The sequence below is a fragment of the Meriones unguiculatus genome, chromosome 1, assembly GCF_030254825.1.
Source record: "Meriones unguiculatus strain TT.TT164.6M chromosome 1, Bangor_MerUng_6.1, whole genome shotgun sequence".
Lineage (NCBI taxonomy): Eukaryota > Metazoa > Chordata > Mammalia > Rodentia > Muridae > Meriones > Meriones unguiculatus.
The window spans coordinates 136,994,023-137,013,576 of record NC_083349.1 but is presented as its reverse complement, the minus strand read 5'-3'; the positions used below and the strand labels follow the sequence as shown (position 1 = coordinate 137,013,576).

Here is a 19,554-nt window from a genome sequence, read left to right as displayed (position 1 = left end):
TTCTGGGCTGCTTATTGAAGAACACCTGGCCCATAAGTTGGTATCTGTTTTCCATTACATTCTTATCAGTCACCGATTGTTTGTTGTTGTTTTTTTTGTGTGTGTGTGTGTGTGTGTGTGTCATATGTATTTCTACTCGTAGATATGTGCCTATCTATAGTGTATGTGTGTGAGGGTACAAGTGAGGACTAGAAGTGATACTCACTGTCTTTATTTGATGTAGCTCATTACCTTTCCTCTTCAAATCAGTGAACCCAAAGGAAATCAATTCAGCTAGTCTGGTTGGCCAGTTGGCCTCAGGGATCCGCCTCTGCGCCCACCTTCTACTTGCAGGGCTGGTGTTGGAGATGTTCCTGGCTATGCCCTCCTTTTTATGTTGCTTCTGGCGATCTGAGATTAAGTCCTCATGCTTATACAACTGGCCATCACTGGCTCTTTACAAAATGGGAAAAAAATATGACTCACTTACTTAAACCTATAATTCATTTATTCTTCACACATTTTCATTTATTGTTTCTCTTAGTAACCATGAAATATTGATGCAGTTGAAAACTGTCTCCTTATCATTTCTATCAACATGTGTTTCTAGGTGATATTTTTCCAGGCATGTCTATAATCTATTCCCAATCCTCAGATTGATAAAGTTTATTTTATAAAATGGAGTAGCTTAGAATCCTAAAATGGCATCCTACATCATTTTGAATATATTTCCAAGTCCTTGTGGAATTATTGTACACTCTTTAAAAACAGAATTCTCTGATTTTGTACACTGACCTCTCTATTCTCTTCTTTGTTTTCTGTTATCAAAACCAATTGCTAAGAATTTAGAAACCTAAAGCAATACATTAAAAATATAAAAATTTTGAAGGTTAATAAATAAAGTAAGCCTCATTAGGTAAAAATTAAAGTGTTCCCAGGGCAGCATTTTTTTCTAGGGGTTTGTTTTAGTTACTTTTCTCTTGCTGTGATAAAACACCATGACCCAGGATATTTATACAAGAACTTGATTAATTTGGCCTATAGTATCGGAGGAGCAGAGTTTATGATAACTGAGCAAATGCATGGTTGTAGGAATGGCTAAGAGCTCACATGTTTATCCCCAAGCAAGAGCCAGGGAGGGTACACTGGGAGTGGCAGCCAGTCTTTTACAACCTCAAAGCCTGCACATAGTGACAAGGCCACCTCCTAATCCTTCCCAGACAGTTCCACCAAATGGACCAAGTACTCAAATACATGAGCCTACTGGGGCCATTCATAATTAAACTACAACAGCGTTGTAGACAGCAACCTCCTCCCTTCCCTTTGCTATCTTTCCTAGATCACTGCACTGCTTGGATTGTGGCTTTCAAGAAAGCCAAGGACAGGCACCTGAGTCTCACCCTCCTATATTGCTGATTGTCCTTCTAGTCCTCTTTTCTGCTTATAAAATTCTAGCAATTCTGTTGAGCCCACTCATTTAATCCATGATAACTGCTGTCATTTAAAGCCTGTTCATCAGCTACTTTGATTTCAGCTGTAGTCTCATTTCTCTCTTGTGTTATATGACATATTCATGGAATACAAAGAGTAAGTCATAGACTTCTTTGTGGAGGAACTGTATCTTATGTCCTATGCTCGCAGGCATTCTGCAAAGACAGCTTTTCTGTGCTATCAGCACTGGAGAGGCGATCCTTGTGCTGCCCTAACATCACTGCTTGAATGTGAAGACAGTCATACTCAGCCTAACAGAGAACTTGAAATTTTAGACCTGTTGGAGTGCTGCAAAGGGTAAGCATATGAGTATCATAAGTATACAATGAGACAAACATCAACATAGAATACTACACTACTCAACCAGAGTTTATAGATTAAAAAAAAATACTGCTTAATTGTCCCAATATCAGTTTGCTGTGCTTAGGAGACACTGTGTTTTTATTTGCCTCTGATAGATTTATTTAAAAAATACATATAAAATTTTTTGGCGATTGTCATTCCATTACCATTATTGAATGTCTTAAATGGAGTGCTCCTGAGGGGTTGGTGAGAAGTGGTGGCTTTCAAGTAGCTCGAAAGTTGAATGAGAATCAGGTGTACTCTTTAAACACAGTGGAGAAAGGCTACTTTTTTTTTTTTTTTTTGAGGATCTATTGGATGTGGATTAATCAGAATGGTCACACAAATGTGGCCTACAGCAGAAAGAGTCCACATCTTTCAAAAGGTGATGAGCCAATTATTGAAGATGAACACCTATAAAGTCTGTTGTTTTTGTCCTTTCACTAAATAGAAACCTGTCTACATCACTGACTCTACATGATGAAGATCTAGTCCTTGATACACATTTCGTCTCTACAGATCCCTGCTGAAAAAAAAGAATGGTGTATGAATGCTAAGCACAGTTTGTCTTCATGGGAATGGCATCATCATAAATGCCTCCTTGATGATATGTCATCATCAGGTCTTCATTTCTGGATTTCTGAACTGCATTTCACAGTTAATGTTTCTCATGCATGCCTTCCTCTTGTGGAATCAAAAACATTGTTTCCATTCACTGCCTAAGGACAACTCAGATACCCAATGTTAAGTCAGACTTACATTTTTCCAAAGCCAGACACTGAAATTTGGATCCTGAAGTCTCACTATTATTGTTGCAGACAAGGTTTTCTGGGTTGGACAACATCCATTACACTCTCTTAAAGTTGGAATGTTATTCACACTTTCTGATACATGTCTCAATTTTTAATTTTCCATAGCTCTTGCTCGAAAACCTTTGTGTTATTTTCTAAAACACAAATTCTCGTAACTCTGATTCAAATCTATCATGACACATAGAGAGGTATCAGTATAACTGGAATACAGAGAAAAAAGAGAAAAGGAAGGGTATTTTACAAGAGTTTCAAGTCGATTTATACGCATAATTGTAAGGGTAAGATGTAAATGGGAGCTATGTACGTAGAAAGGCCTGTAAACTACATCAAATTATAATTCTATACCAGGAGACATTTCACCGATGTCACAAAATTCTAAAACAGCAGCTTGAAACTTTAAGGACTTGTTTTTTGGATGAGTCAATACGTGCAGTGTGCAACATGTTTTAGAAAGGGCTTATGGGCATAATCAGATTTGTTACAGCAAAGAGAGTGATGTGTATTCAAAACTACTAAGGTGCTTTCTTTGAACCAGCAACAATGATATGTAGTAAATGTAAACCCTTCACACATTTCAGACTTTTTATCTCCTCACCATATCTCCATAACACTCATGGAGAATGAAAATAGTCTCGTGGTTTGACTGGAAAGAGAAATACACATGAAAGAGAAGTCTCAAAAAAGCTGTGAGGGTGCCAGATTGATTTCCAAAGTGGTTGTACAAGGTTGTATTTCCAGCAATGGAGGAGGGTTCCCCTTTCTCCACATTCTCTCCAGCATGTGTTATCATGTGAGTTTTTGATCTTAGCCATTCTGATGGGTGTGAAGTGAAATCTCAGGGCTGTTTTGATTTGCATTTTCCTGATGACTAAGGACATTGAACATTTCTTAAGTGTTTCTCTTACATTCGATTTGAGAATTAGCTCTGTACACCATTTTTAATTGGATTACATGGTTTGTTACTGTTTAACTTCTTAAATTCTTTAAATATTCCTGATATCAGCCCTCTGTTGAATATGGGGTTGGTGAAAATCTTTTCCAAGACTGTAGGCTGATGTTTTGTTCTGATGACAGTGTCCTTTGCTTTACAGAAGCTTTTCAATTTCAGGAGGTCCCATTTATTGATTGTTAATTTTAGAGCATGAGCTGTTGATGTGCTGTTCAGTAAGTTGTCTCCTGTGCCAATGAATTCAAGGCTCTTCCCCCTGTCACTTCCTCAGAAAACTAGGAACAGTGTTTCTTAACATCCAGCTGTCCCACTCCTGGGTATATAGCCTAAAGATGCTCCCCCTATTCAGCAAGGACATTTGATCAACTATGTTCATGGCAGCTTTATTTGTAATATCCAGAATCAGGAAACAACCTAGATGTCCATCAACCAAGAAATAGATACAGAAATTATGGTACATTTACACAATGGAATACTCCTCAGCTATTAAAAACAAGGAAATTATGAAGTTTGCAGGCAAATAGTTGGAACTAGACAAGATCATCCTGAGTGAGGTAAGCTAGAAGCAGAAAATCACACATGGTATATACTCACTTATACGTGGGTATTAGCCACATAATATTGGATAAACATAATTAAAATCTATAGCCCTAAAAAGCCAAACAACAAGGAAGACCCTAGAACATGCTTAATCCTTATTCAGAAGGGTAAAAAGCATAGACATCAGAAGTGGGAGAAGACAGAGAACAGGACAAGACCATTCCACAAAGTACCTCTGAAGAACTCTGGCCAGGAAGGTATTGATGCAGATACTGAGACTCATAGGCAAACTTTGGGTAGAATGCAGGCAATCTTATAGAGGAAGATAGAAAGACCTGGAGGGGACAGGAGATCTACAAGGAGAGAAACAGAGCCAAAAAAAATCTGGGTCCTGGGCGGGGGGGCTTTAGAGATTGATAAATCAATTTAGGACTATGCATGGAGATGACCTAGACCCCCTGCTCAGATGTAGCCCATGGCCAGCTCAGTCTCTATGGGGGTTCCTTAGTATGGGGAACAGGGACAGTCCACAGAGAAGGAGGATCCAGATAGTCCTGGTGAGACCTGATAGGTTAAGATAAGATAGGAGGGAAGGAGGACCTCCCCTATCAGTGGACTAGGCGAGGGACCTTGGGTGGGGGAAGATGGAGGGAGGATGGGACTGAGAGGAGATGAGGGAGGGGGGCTACAGTTTGGTTACAAAGTGAATAAATTACAATTTAAAAAAAGATGTGAGGGAGACAAAACATGAAGACACATTTGCTTTGTTCTTGAGAGCCCTCTAGGGAACTAAAATTAATCATGTACATTATCTATAAAAGTTATTTAGCAAAACAAAGAAACAAACAAACAAAAACAAAAGCCAACAAAATCCCCTCCAATTTTGTAGGTAAAGCATGTAAAATATTTGAACATGCATAACTTCCTACAATATAAATTACCAGGTCACAATTTTCCTGTAGTGATTTCTTTCACACATAGAGAAAGGAATCTAAAATTCTATATTCTCAGTCATCCTGATGAATTTTCTAAAAAGGTAACTCAATAATGTTTGGTTCACTTTAGTAGTAATCATCTTGTGAGTTGTATGTAATAGCAAGTTGTTCATTATTTTTCTTTTTTTTTTTTTTCCTCTTTCTTTTTTCAATGCAGTTTATTCAGGAACCTTGAACAATCATCGGACCCTGGGGAAAGCCAGCCCACAGCTTAAATAGCCTCTGGGTAGCCAACCCCAGCGTGCCACGTGGGCAATGCAGATAGGTTCACATACATGGAAGCAAGCCAGATTCTCAGCCTTAGCCAAATGTGGAGTTGTTCGTGACAGAGAGCACTCACCATGGGGAAGGTGGAAGGCAGAAACCAGCTCCATCTTTAAGGCATAGCATTCCGCAGCTCTCTACAGTTCCCCCTTTTTGTTTTAGATGCATCAGGCAAGAGTAGAGGTCTGATCTCTGATATTAGAAATAAATTGGGACTTTGTACCGATGTTCATTTAGGTGTCATCCACCCAAAGAGCATCAGACCTGTCTGATACCTTTTTCTCAGAGGCGGGACCTGGGGCATCAACCCGCATGCAATCACACTTGCTCTTCTCTGGGTCGAAAGCGGCTGACCCTAAGTGCAGTGCTTAGCCTCGCATCCTGAGCATAACATTTTAGCTTTTTATGGTAGCCAACCATGCTTGGGGAGACTGTCCTGCTTCAATGGCTGTAAAGGCCTGAATGATCATGGCTGCATTACGCTGTTGTGAGACTCTAATCTTGCATATACACCACAGGCAAACCAAGGAGACCAACACCAGAAGGCCTGCTAATGCTCCCATGCCCGCCCATTCCTTCAGACGATTCATGGCTGCAGCAATCCATGGTGATAATCCTGTGGCTAGTCCTGCGTCCACTCTGGTAGAATTTACTGTGATAATGGCCACTCTCAGCTGCTCCATTGTAGTATCGAATTCTCCAGAGAGGAGAACCTCCCCTATCAGTGGACTTGGGGAGTGGCATGCATGCAGAGGGAGGAGGGAGGGTGGGATTGGGAGGGGAGGAGGGAGGGGCTTATAGGGGGATGCAGAATGAACAAAGTGTAATTGAGGAAAAATTAAAAAAATAATTTAAGAACCTTAAATGACTTTCAAAAATGGAGCAAAACATGGAGTTAGTCAATTTACAGGGAGCACGTCTCGCCCCTGGGGGCAATGGTCTCCTGAACCTACTCAGACCTCGGACACCACCACTGCTAGTTCTAGAACTGATGCAGGATGTTCCAACGAGGGGGTTAAGGCTTCTCATATTTCCTATAAGCCCACACCTGTTTGTTTATATCCCCCATTTTTATTCATTATTAGCCAGATAGAGCCAAGTAATTGTGGTAATGATACTTGCTTTTTTGCCCAATGCTGGAATGCTAGTGAATTTAGGTATGTCCTGGTTACTCGCATGCCTCGCTAGGTGCCTGTGCCCGTTGATGCCCCTCACGCTATGACTCTCTTCAGACAGAAAAGGGATCTTGGAAATACAGCTGCCACTGTTACTGCCATCTCATTGGCGGCTGTTGGAGCTACCACCGTGGCATCCTGAATAATCTTTTAGCCAATGTAGCTCATGCCTTAGATGTACAAAAGAATTAATGCTCAACTAAAAGGAAGCTTGATGGTGTTCAATCAGAGGATTGACCTCATGCAGGAGCAAATTGATACCCTATGGCAAATGGCTCAACCGGGCTGTCAATGAAAGTATGCTGGACTTTGTGTCACTAGCATACAGCATGAGAATTTTTCCTGTGCTGCAAATCTGTCTAAACAATTGTCGAGCTATATTTTAGGTAATTGGACTGGAGAACTCATTAGTTTTCTTAATTCATTATTTCTCTGTTCTTTTTTTCCTATTATCCTTAGACCATAAATCACATTATTTGTAGATTGGTACATACAATTTTGCTATTAAAATTATCCAGTTTATCACTCATCCACTTCTGAAAATGGTGAAAAAAAATTCTTTTTGGTAGCAAGCACTGTGTACTTATGTGATGTACTTACCTGTCCTATAAGTTTTAATAAATTGGCAGCTGCGCTTTTACTCAGATTACTGATTTTGTCAATCTTTTTATTTTTTTTTAAATCAACAATGAACCTTCAGGTACTTCATTTCTACTAGAGTGAATGACTGGAAGCAATGAGAATAGAAATCCATTACACAATTCGTTTATCAGTCAAAGATGACATTTGTTTTGACCTAGGTGGGTTTTCTTGGAGGATCCTTGTAGGACATGCAGATTTATTTAATTTGAGCTTCTCCACGCCATTGGACATCAGTCTTTCCTCTACCACACACAGCCTGCAATATATTTGTGCACATTTAACATAATTTTAATAGCCAAGGTTTTAATATAAAAGACTGCACTTTTCATTTAGTTTATCTAATTTGTGATAGTTGATATTCTACTCATTTTAATATGTGTGTCACCTTTCCACGATATTTGCAAGGCCTAAAGTCTTAGGATAAATATTAAAATTAAATGTTAAATACCACAAAGAAGAAAAACCTCATTTGACCATAGTATTTAGGAAAAATAGGATAGGAATACTTTATCTTAGATCTCATTTTTCAAGACCTCAGATTTCTACCTAAAGTAAAAATAAACAAACAACAAAAACTCCTCTTTTATGAATATCATTCTCAGGGGAATAGCTTCATCTATAGTACACACAAGAGCATAAATCATTATATTTTAATGATATTTTCAGATCTTACTGCCTCAATTAATTCTCAAAACAGTAGTCATCAACCCCTTGACAAGACAAATTAGGAGACTGTATTTATTATAGTATAAGCCAAAATTTGGGCCCAATCTTGCCAATAAAAATACATGTACTGAAAGCAAGCAGCTTCAGACTCTCACATTAACTGCAGTTATGTCCAGATTTTCAGTGCCTTTGTGATCTTACTCTGTAATGCATAAGAACAATGTAAACCAAACATCACGACCTGAATAGCCTTCCCAAACATATTATGAAGTAAAAGAACTGAAAGAAAGAAACTAAATGATTTTTTTGCAGACACAAAATAAAATATAATATGTAGGGACACGTATCAGGTGTTAAGCTTGCACTGGCAATCAAGAGAATACTCAAGGTCAAGATGATGTCTCTTCTGATGGAAGAAGAAAGCCTGAAATATATCTTGAGAATGCCACCACCATTTTCCTGTTTTGTGTTGATGAATACACAGGGGATCAGTTTGTTATAAATCACCAGGCGAATACTTTGTTTTGAACTGTGTGTGCATGCTCTGATGGTGCTGATTAAAGTGCATGCTCTGATTAAAGTATCTATTGGTTTGTGTTCACATTAAACATTTTGAAGTTACTGACATATGCATCACCATGTTTATTTGCAAAGAGGCCATGTTCCTTCTTGCTCATTATTGTGCTAGGTGGAGGAACTTGTTTGTTCTTCTTTAAAAAAAAAACACTGCCAGATTCAGAATCTATGCAGTTTCTTTTTCTCCAAACTATTCACTTTTTTCTCTATTAAATTATTTTTATTTTTTAATTTATTACAATTTATTCATTTTGTATTGCAGCAGTAGCCCTCTCCCTAGACCCTTCCCAACATCACCCTCTCTCCCCCATCTCCTCCCATGCCCCTCCCCATGTCCACTGATAGGAAGGTCCGCCTCCCCTTCCATCTGACCCTAGCCTATGAGGTCTCATCAGGACTGGCTGAATTGTCTTCCTCTGTGGCCTGGTAAGGCTGCACATTCCCCCCCGCCCCCAGGGGAGGTGATCAAAGAGCCAGCCACTGAGTTCATGTCAGAGACAGACCCTGCTCCCCTACTAGGGAATTCCTCTCGGACACTAAGTCCTTTCCATGCATGGTCCTTGGTTGGAGTATCAGTTTCAGAAAAGACCTCTGGGCCCAGATGTTTTGGATCTGTTGCTCTCTTTGTGGAGCTCCAATCCCCTCCAGGTCTTTTTATCAACCCCTTCTTTCATAAGATTCCCTGCACTCTGCCCAAAGTTTGGCTATGAGCCCCTTCATCTGCTTTGATACTCTGCTGGGTAGAGTCTTTTAGAGGTCCCATCAAACAATTCACTTTTACTGGCTTGCTGCATAACCATTTTCTTTCCTCACCCTTTTACCTAGAGGTAATTATCCCTTTCCCAGAGATGCATTCCTTGACAAGTCATTACAAACTGATACCTCACCAATTACTCAATAGCACCTTATTAATTCCTTGTATATTAGAAGGTTCAATATAATAAAACTTATGACAACATCTAACCTATCTTTCCTCTTTTTCCTTGTGTAAGATCAATGATGAAAATACACCTTTACCGTTCATTCTTAGCATTGCTCAACATCAGAAAAAAGCATTGGTGGAAAAAAAATGTTTTGAGGTGAGATTTTTAGTAACTATTAAAGACTATTCTACTATTCTTCTACAATGGTGGGTATGATTTTGATCACATTTTACAATTTGGTTACCATAGCTGTGATGCTAGGCAGTAAGAATATTTAAGGAGACCAGACCTCTAGGATAACCTTAGACATTTTTTACATGTGTTCAGTGCCAGTTCTAAAAAAATGACAATTTACTTTCTGTTACATCTAAGTATAAAATTTCTTCCATAGATATTATGAAATCAAAACCCCCTCATGTTTAGGTAGCGACTGAATATGAAATTTCTTCCCAAAGGTCAGGTTTTGAATAGTTACCCCAAACTGTCAGCTTGTGGTTTTATTGTTAGGGCTGTGGGAACATTAAAAGTGGGCCCACAGGAAGGAAGTAAGCTACTGCAGAAAGTTGTTAAGTCATTTCTACAGTGGCCATTCCCTGTGCTTTTTTTTTTTTTTGCTTCTTTTTAAGCCATGATTTGAACAACTTTTCTCAGCCAGATGTTCTTTTCCTGTTATGATGTTCTGTGCAAATGTTTTGATTTCCTAGGATACAGATATGAGATGAGAGCCATTCCCAAGCCTTTCTAGTTCTCTCTCTCTCTCTCTCTCTCTCTCTCTCTCTCTCTCTCTCTCTCCTCTCTCTCTCTGAACTCTGGCTGGCTTGGTCAGCTCTGTTGTTCTGCCACAAACTCTCCAAACTGACTAATTCAAACTGGCTTCTCTTGGATTCTGACTGAATTGCTCTACCTTGCCTCACACTTATTCTGGCAATATGTTTAAATTTTCTGACCCCTTCTCCTTTTCTGGCTTGTTCTGTTTTCATCTGTGTCTAGCTTGTTCTCTTTATAACCTGTCTCTGTAAAACTGTCCCTGTAATAAACTCTCTTATCTCTCCCTCCTATGCTCTTAAGTAGCCTCTCTTCCCTGCTCTTCTTGTGAGTTGGACGCATCCTATCTCTGACTCATTTTGTCACACCTTTTTCTTTCAATTTGCCCTTCAATCAGACATCTTTGTCTGGGATTAAAGGTGTGTACTAAAGGCATATATGTATTCCTGATAAAGGAATTAAGGGTATATGTTTGTACTCTTGCCAGAGGGATTCAAGGTGTGTGGTATGTCTGCATTCAGCTGGATCACACAGACCTACAGGATGATAGGATATCTTGTCAGGGCAACCATGTTGCTGGATTAAAATTCCTCTGATAGCCTTTAATCCTGGAACTTAGGGAGGCAGAGGCAGGAGGATCACTGAGAGTTTGAGGCCATTCTGATTTACAAAGCAAATCCTGGACAACCAGGCTGCACAGAGAAACCTTGTCAATCAAACAAAAAACAAAACAAACGAACAAACCAAAGACCATCTTCAAAATGAATCCTTCTTCTCTAAAGAAACGTTTGTTTTTTATTTCATGTGTACATGTTTGTAGCAGGAGTGTATAGAGAGCATCAGTTTTCCTGACACTGAAGTGGGAATCCGTTAATCTCCACACTGAGGCTGTCCTCTAGAACAGCATGCACTTCTAACCACTGAGCCACCCTTCCAGTTCATCTTTCTTCTTTTGAGTAGCTTTGTCAAGTATTTCACCAAGAAATGCAAAATCAGTAGTACAGAAATTTAACTTTGTGAAGAAAAATTTTTGTATTTTACTTTAATTTAAGGAATTATATATACTGCTTGTTGAATTTTGTGTTTTGGCTAAGACTACTGACACAGTTTTTTGGAGATCTATATGTACCTCACCACACAGATAAACGATTGATCTTTAACTTAATACACTCTGCCTTTATGGGTGACTGAGACTGACACTGCTCCACCTTATATTTCATTAAATTATGGAATTTTCCTGCTGTATTTATTTAAATTTTGATGATTTTCCAATATTTTCTTTACTGTTAGACATTTATTTGCTCAGGTCAGGTTTTTTTTGTTTTTCTTGTTTTTTTTTTTTTTTTTTGTTTTTGTTTTTTAAGTCACATTTGTATTCAAGTTCAAACACACCTATTGAGTCAAGGGCCTCTTATCACCTTATATCAGTGTCACTCAGTTGGAGCAAGGTAAATTTCCAAAGGTCTGCTGCCATTTACCCTGCAGCAATGGCTTCAGATAAATAATTGTTATTTTAGTAAAGGACATTGTTAGGTGAGGCCTGATGTTCTCACAGAGCTGATGATACAGTGCTGACTGCAGAGCTTTCATCTACTCTGCTTCCAGAAGTTATTTTTGCCATCATGCAAACTTTGCAAAGATTGAAAGTCATGCCTATTAGAAGAGAGAATAGTGATACGCATGCTCTTAATTTACTACTCTATTAAGACCTTAAGCTAGAAAATGTAGCTTGTTTTTCTTTGGTTTTGACTTGTGTGTTATCTAATGTAGTTTTTCTTGATAGACCTAACATCACACACAATATATATATATATATACTGTGTGTGTATATATTGTGTATATATTAATGTGTGTATATATATAATATAAGATTGTGTATATATATAATATATACACACATTAATATATATATATACACAATCTTTCAGTTCTTCACATTCTATGTAAGGTTTATGCATATATTTTAAGTTAAAATTATTGCTTTTCAGCTGAATTATCGCCTTACTAATATTTTATTTTTGAGGTCTACCTAGATTGCTAGTATGTCATATTTGGTATCCCTCTATCCAGTTAACGTGAGACAGCTTATCTTTATATTGAAGTGTTTTATAGATTTTTTTTATTGCGCCATTAAGAGTACTTTGCTTTCTGCTATATTCCAAGATTTTCTTGTCATAATACATAACATTCCACAGTTCCACTTTGTGCTAAGTCATAGAGCATTCACTTACATCTAGTTTTCTGCCTCAGAAGGCCAGGTAATGAGATGAGCTTCAGAGAAAGAAATTGCTGGTTTAGTTTTTCACATTACAGCCCAAACAGATTGTTTTTGCTGCAATTGCTGGCCAACGCTCAGTTCACACATGCTTTTCCTGCTAGGCAAGCACTGTCAGGTTAGTGTCCAGTGGCGAGCTTTCAGCTCATAAATCTCATTTGATTTTTTTGTTTTTAAGCTGAGAAATAAAATGTTTCTTTCAAAATACTGTGATTTTTAATAGAAATTCCACGGAATTTTTCAAGTGCTTGATAAAGTAAAAAATTGTCGACTTATGGCACAGTAGGCCCATTTTCAACTTAATGAAAACCATTAAAGGATTTTCATTATTAACAGGAACTATTTTTGGCAATAGTACTGAAATATTCCAATATAGGTAAATTCCAGCTTTGGTTTACGCAAATTCTCTGCATTTTCTATACGGCTTTTCACTCGATAAAATGCTTACATATCACATAAAAATACCATTGCACCTATCACCTCATTTTTGATGGTATGAAACAGAGCTCTAATCTCTGGAAGCTATTCCTGAGGCTGACATGGAGGGAAAAATGATGAATAGGAGCTGAAGTGAAAGAAAGAACTTTGTGTGTAGAAATGCATGTTCAGAGTTAATGTTCACTGATAAAGTTCAAAGGTTTCTGAGCCTGTCAGCATTACATATGGCTTACAGGCCTACTGGTTACTGGTCTACTAGGTGCCATGATTGTGCCAACCTTGGCAACTACAGACACTTCTCAGGTGGGGTCCAACATCAGTCCCTGATATGTGACATCTTCCTAGTTGTGATTTTCATAGTCCTTTCGGTTTCCACTTTGTATGCTAGATGAAGGAAAGCTGAAGGCTCTACCAGAATACTATAGTTTCCTCAGCTTTGTTGTGCAAAAGACAACATTGAGGAATCTATGCATACCCAATAAACCCTCCCCCACTGAATGCCATCTCCAGGTGCTTGCCCAGGTCTTAAGAAAACATCATTGATCTGTTTGAGGCCGTTTTTCCAGTCTTATATTTATTGATATTCTGAATGACTAATGTTTATTTAGGTGGGATAAGCAGATGGTAAAACTGGAGAACCTTTAAGGAAAATAAAAATAATGAATGAAATATAGATTAATTCTAGAGATTAATAGGGGATTTATTCATTTAATGTGCCTAAAATATCTAAGTGAGTTATCCTCCCTTCTCCCTTTCTTAGACATGATATTATCAATCAGGCCAACCAGGGAATAAGTAAACATTTTGTTACTGTGTGTGTGTGTGTATGTGTGTGTATAATATCATTACACCATGATACATGATGCATGAATGGACAACTTTGTGTAATTGATTCTCTCCCTTCAACTTTATGTGGATTCTAGGGGTCAAACTTGAGAGCCTATACTCTTCTCTCTGGCCCCTAAACAGAATTTTAAGGCTTATCATAAAGAAGATAAGTAAGTTGAACAACTATGTACTTATTTGAATCTTGTGGGCTTATCTCAGTGATGTCAACTATATACCTGTAGACATGCATTAGCATTGTCAATACAGCAAAATAAATATAGAAGTTAATAAAGTGCTTAATATATAAATCTAAAATAAAATAAGAAAGGAATAAAATAAACTACATAATAAAGGCTGAGATGTTTTCTGTGGTTAACAAACAAACAAACAAAACAAAAACAAAAAACTTGTGTAGCCTGTATAAGTTCTTGAACTGTCAGGTTTCCCAGAACTCATACGCCTGCATTCATTTGTACATGTGAACACACACACACACACACACACACACACACACACAAATATACTCACAGTTGATAAACAAACAAATAAATTATTTAAAAAGTAAAAAATTATTCTGCCTTTGTCTAATATGATCTGTTAATTAATTTTATACTAGTTTAGCTAAATTGTAACAGTAGCTGTTATTTACTGGCCAATATTAACTACAATAAATAGGATATAAAACACTCTTTGGTTTTTATTTGCTCATATTTGCAATTTTGCAAATCAAAGGAATTGTCTTAGGATGGCGGGCAGCTCAACTGGCAGAGAAGTGAAGAAAGAATGTAAATTGTTCTCTCCCTCCTTTTATTCTACATCACAATCTAAGTGGAACAGGAGCATCTACTTTTTCTTCCTTTAAATAATCACTTTATTTTTTTCTTTCTTTCACTTTATTATTTTAAGATTATAATATCATTACACTATTTTCCCTTTTACTTCGCTTCCTCTAAATCATTCCATACATCCTTTTTGACTCTCTTTTGTAGCTTTTAAAAAATCAATTGTTATCACATAAATAAAAGTTGCTCAGCCATGTTCTTTGCTGTTCTGTTGTAAAGTGAAAAAATCCTAAATGTGGTACACATACACTATGGAATACAATTCAGCTGTAAAGAAAGAAAGAGTATAATCAGGATATATCGTATGATAAATGAATCTGTATCCAACAAAAAAAGAACGAAAAATGAAATTAGAAACTTTTCAGGAAAAATGACGTAGCCAGAAAAGATCACATTGTGTGAAGTAACTTGAGACAGAAAGATAAACAGTGCTTCAGATCTTAAGATATGAGCACATATCCTCATATAACTACAGAAAGCAGAAAAAAATTAAAAAAGGATCCTTGACCAGAGTTGAAAGTGATGAGGCAAGCAATAAAGAGAAGAATAGCAGAATACAAGTCATCTGATTAGGGACATGAATAAAAGAGTCTGACTAGGTAAAGGGAGAGAGCTAGATACAGAATAAGGAGAGGGTGGAGTAAAATAACAGTAAGGATGTCTGAAAATATAAGGAATCATATTATTAACCATCTACTCCTCAAAAGCCTTGTAATACATGTAAGTCTGTACATAAACACACACACACACACACACACACACACACACACACACATAGTTTAAATGAAAATGTCTTGCCTGTGCTGACAATGCTCCCCAACAGCCAAAGAGAGTATAAAAAAAAAAACACCTTACTACCAGACATTAGAATTCCTCTTTTGAGTTTGGTCATAGATGTCCAAAGATACCCAAGTCATTACAGATTACTGCTATTGTCCTTGGTTGCCCCTAAGAGGTGGACAGTAAGTCCTTATTAAGTTGAAGATGCCAAGCACTTGAGACACAGGGCCTACAGGCCTCTGAGCTGGAACTGATTTGAATGACTCCTTCCTGGCAATAGCTCTCCTGGTTCCTGAAGGCACCATGCAAGCATTCAAAGGAGGGAAGTAATAAACAGTGTTACCCACCTGTACTACTCACAAACCACAACCACCAGCATGAGAACCTCGTAGTGGCATGCATACCTTGGCAGTGACCAATAGCTCTGTAGTTAGGCTTATGGAATGCTCAACAAGAGAGAAATCCTGCCTGATGTTATAAGCTAACCAACTATCCAGAGTCAGTGAGAGCATGGGTCTTGGAAAACAACCTACTTTACTAAAAAACAAACAAACAAACAAACAAACAAAAACATAATCCCTATTTACATTTTAAATAATTGTCATTCTAATCACAGTTAATGACATTTTACTCACAGTTACTATAGTTCTCACTCTTCATCAAGAATAATTCTCTTTGCAACTTACAAAGACCCTTACAGAAAACCACAACCAATAAAAATGCAGTGGATACATCCACAATGAGGTTCCCATAAATAAGGGTGAAGAAATATTGCAGAAGAAGAGGTGAAAGATTATAAAAACCAAAAGATAGGTGAATTTGCTATAAGATTGTGTCTTCTAGGAATATCAGAAGTTATACTCATGAAGTTTCACCAGGACTAGCACCTAAACAAGAGCTGAACAACAACAACAATAGACATGCTAAAGTATATGAGGGAAAGAGCACTAGTCTTCAACCCTACACAAAGAACTACTGGCAACTTAGGAATGTGGAGCGTAGGAGAAAGTCTTCCCAATGGAAGAGCACACTAAATGGTTATCCAATACCAAATGGTAATATGGTAATTCCTGAAAACAAACACACAAGGAAAATAATACAGATTAATCAGGTTATAATTAAGAATAGCTGTTCTTCTTCAGGTGCATCATGTTTTGTTAGAAAACACATTAGGTTTGACTGGAACTGGGTTTTTGTCCTCTCATAGCTACGCACCCAATTGAGTTTACACAGTGGCAGGTCCCTCAACTGTGAAAACTTAGTGTTTATGAATGTAAGCACAAAAGTATCCCTAGGATATACTAAAAAAGTTTCCCAGCATTCCAATCCTCACCACCACCCTACAAATTTACTGGGCTATTGTTCTGTCTCTAGCTAAATCCTATGAAAACAAGTGGAAACAAGGTAAGTTCTGTTCCTGTCCTTGTAATATTTGCAGGTTAGTGAGAAAGTCAGAAACAAGAACAACTTAGTCAAGCTACTAAGTGGCTCACTGATATGTCATTTCTTAGTGTGATCACTTTGCAAATATGTCTCATTGCCTTCCAGCTGCTTTGAATACTATGACTATGCCCCTTCTTTGATTAACCAATTAATGGTCCTGCATCAGATCTCACTTTAGTTCATATTAAATTTCTTTAAAAGTTGCAACAAGATTTTATTGTGCTTCATTTGTCTTTACTTATCATTGGAACTTCTCAACTCTTATTACTTATATACATCACTCCAATTACTGGTTTACTATTCTTTCATTTCCTTAAAATTTGCCATATTTCTTAACAGATAATATTACTACACTATTAATAGACAATAGATTAAACAATTAAAGATATGATTAACTTTGTATTTAGAGAATAGTTGAATCAGGCACTTACAACTATTGTCATGATCTCAAACTATACTTCTTACTAATTTGTAAGAGAAAAAGACTTTTAACAGTATAGAAAATGCTTATAGGCATTTAATATTTTCATACTTCAATTAATTAAGGTCTTTTCCAGAAAATGATGTGGTATTATAAGCTCTCACCTAAGACATTTAATTCAAGGTTTAACATATTCCTAATGTATGACTGGGCATATTAATTGGATAGAGTCAAATAACAGTAAAGGTTAAAGACTAGAAGCTGTTCTCCATGACAGATGAGCCTTCGGCTGCTGCACATGCATATGGAAGTGAAGAGCTGGTCCTTCCCGTAAGATTAGAGAAATAGACTTAGAGGGATAGAAACAAAATGCATATCATCATCATCATGTACATTGGTAAAATATCAACTCATAAGTCCTCTAATTAGTGCGGAAAATTTAATATTGGTAGATAATAGTATTGGCAAATTTAAGCAGGTAATTTGTTTCAATTTTCCATTGCCAACTTTAGTCACTGTGCTTTATTTTAAATAATGTACTGCCTCATTAATTTAATTTATTTTTTTCTTTTAATATGCTGTATGACTTAAAATTTTATGTAAATGCTTTATTTTTTCTCATTTAAAAATTTAAATATTATAATATGTAGTCATTTCCATCACCTCAGATCATCCTATTGTTTTCATGCTTTAAGAACAAATATAGACCTGATTTACAAATAAGACTGTAAAAGCCAGAAGGACCTGGGCAGGTATCTTGCAGACCTTAAGAGACTACAGGTGTCAGACTACTATACCGAGGAAAATTTCCAATCACCATATCTGAAGAAAAAAAGATATTTCAAGACAAAAACAAATTTAAATAATATCTATCCACAAATCCAACCCAAATACTAGAAGAAAAACTCAAATCCATAGAGGCTAATTGCACCCAAGAAAACACAGGAAATAAATAACCCTACACCATCAAATCCAAAAGAGGTGAAACACACACACACACACACACACACACACACACAATCACCATCAACACCAAAATAACAAGAATGAACAACCATTGGTCATTAATATCTCTAAACATTAATGAACTCAATTCCCCAATTTAAACACACACACATACACACACACACACACACACACACACACACTAACAGAATGGATGCAAAATCAGGATCCATCATTCTGCTGCATACAAGAAACACATCTCAGTGACAAAGACAGATTTTACCTCAAAGTAATTGTCTGGAAAAAGGTTGTCCAAGCAAACAAATCCAAGAAGTAAGCTGGTTTAGCCATTCTAATATCTAATATAAAAGACTTTCAACCAAAATTAATTAAAAGAGATGGGGAGTGGCACTTCATACTAATCAAAGGAAAATTCCACCAAGAAGACATCAAAATTCTGAATATTTATGCTCCAATGCAAGGGCATCTACACTCCTAAAAGAAATATTACCGAAGCTTAAGCCATACACTGAACCCAACATATTAATAGTGGGAACCTTAAAGACCCCACTCTCACCAAAGGACAAGTCATCAAGACAGAAACTGAATAGAGGAATAATGAAACTAACAGACGATATGAATCAATTGGACCTAACTGATATCTACAGAACATTTTACCCGAACACAAAAGAATATACTTTTTCTCAGCACCTCACCAAACCTTCTCCTAACTGGTCATATGCTCAGTCACAAAGCAAGACTCAACAGACACAAGAAAATTGAAATAGCCCCTAATCTTACCAGACCATAATGAATTAAAATTGGACTTCAATGACAGAAACAACAGAGCCTAAAAACTCATGGAAACTGAACAACTTTCCACTTAATCACCACTGGGTCAGAGAAGAAATAAATTAAAGACTTTCTAGTATTCAATGAAAAAGAATGTACAACATACCCAAACTTATGGGACACACACACACACACACACACACACGCACACACACACACAAACACACACACGCAAACAAAAGACAAAACAGTGTTAAGAGGAAAGTGAATAGCACTAACTGTCTTTATAAATAATTGGAGTGTTCTCATACTAGCTATTTAAGAGCACACCTGAAAGCTCTAGAACCAAAGAAGCAAACACACCCAAGAGGAATAGATAGCAGGACTACAGGATAAAATCAATAAATTAGAAGCAAAAAGAAAAAATATAAAGAATCAACAAAACCAAGAGATGGTTCTTTGAGAAAATAAAAAAGATAGACAAATCCTTAGCCAAACTAACTAAAAGGCACAGGAAGTATATCCAAAGAAACAAAATCAGAAATGAAAAGAAAGACATACCAACAGATACTAAGGAAATCCAAAGAATCATTATGTTATACTTTAAAAACCTATACTCCAAAAATTAGAAAATCTAAATGAAATGGACAATTTTTCAATAGATACCATTT

The 19,554-nt window shown here is 37.0% G+C and overlaps 1 protein-coding gene across 11 annotated transcripts in view; it reads right to left on the bottom strand.

Moving 5' to 3' along the window:
- Nucleotides 1–19,554, bottom strand: part of Dgkb (diacylglycerol kinase beta) — a 696,100-nt gene that overhangs the window by 140,483 nt on the left and 536,063 nt on the right. The gene's annotated exons all lie outside the window — the stretch shown is intronic.